We start from the raw sequence: 1,193 nt of genomic DNA on the forward strand, positions 1-1,193 counted from the left end.
TTGCATTCTGCCACAAAATCGGCCCCACAGTTTCCCTGTAATGCTAGGTGCCAGTTCCTCCTCTACCCACGAGACCAATGGCGGCCAGAGCCAGGCAACCACAATTAGAACAGAAAGGATTTCTGAAGGGCCCGTCTATGACATCATTTCTGCTTCTGCCAGGGGCCTTAAAGGGCCATGGTCCAGATGCAGAGACCCTCTGTGCCTGGGACTTAGGGTAGACAAACGTTCAGCCACTGTCTTGCAGGGTGGACAAGGGCAAGCACCTGTACACTCTATCCAGGGGAAAAAGATCACTTCTGGGTCCAGATAATAAGCCTGAGGCAGAGCCGTGATCTGTCCTGCTGGACCTGGGCCCATCTGAGTCCTGATTTACTCTAATCCTGCATCAGCACATCTGCATGAGTCTCATCCTATACTCTCTCCTGTTGTGCAGGAATATATTTGAAAACGGTGTAATCACCCAGGTTTATAAAAAATAAATCCAAATATCCAAGGCATTTATTTACGAAGGACCATAATATGAACTGTGCCTGTCATTTGGAACTTCTCAAGACTACTTATACTGTAAATATTCTATTTTGGGGGTGGAGTGTTCTTACTCTCAGCTGACCCAAGTACAATACTTGGGCACGCTAGGCCCTGGCTGCAGTGATCCCTGAGCTGAGTCAGAAGTAAGGGCAGAGCACTACAGGGAGTGGCCAAAACTACAGCAACAACAGGACAACTGTCAGGAAGCAAAACAAACAAACAAATAAAAATCATGTGCAAAGTCAAACTAGAGAGGAACATTTAAATAGTAAAAGAGTGGGTTCTTAAAACTCTGTTTTCTGGCATTTCCATAAGGTAAAGGTAAGGGTAAAGGACCTCCCGTTGATCATCGATTTGCTCGAGCGGGCTCAGTAACGTCTCCATTGGAGACTTTGTTGTTACTGTGTCTGGCATATCGAATACGTTACGGGGAGCTTGCCAGGCCCTGCCGTGCGGGCGAGATACTCTCGGTAGCTTGCCGGGCTCTCCGAGAGGGGCAGAGGAATCGAACTCGGGTCGGCCATGTTGACCGCTTGTAAGGCGAACGCCCTACCACTGTGCTATCGCTCCAGCCCATTTCCATAGTTTGGCATTTCCATAGTATGGCATAGTATGGCATAGTTTGGCATTTCCATAGTATGGCATTTCCATAATTTCCCAGA

Source organism: Sorex fumeus, unplaced genomic scaffold, assembly GCF_029834395.1.
Source record: "Sorex fumeus unplaced genomic scaffold, SorFum_2.1 ptg000134l, whole genome shotgun sequence".
Taxonomy (NCBI): Eukaryota; Metazoa; Chordata; class Mammalia; order Eulipotyphla; family Soricidae; genus Sorex; species Sorex fumeus.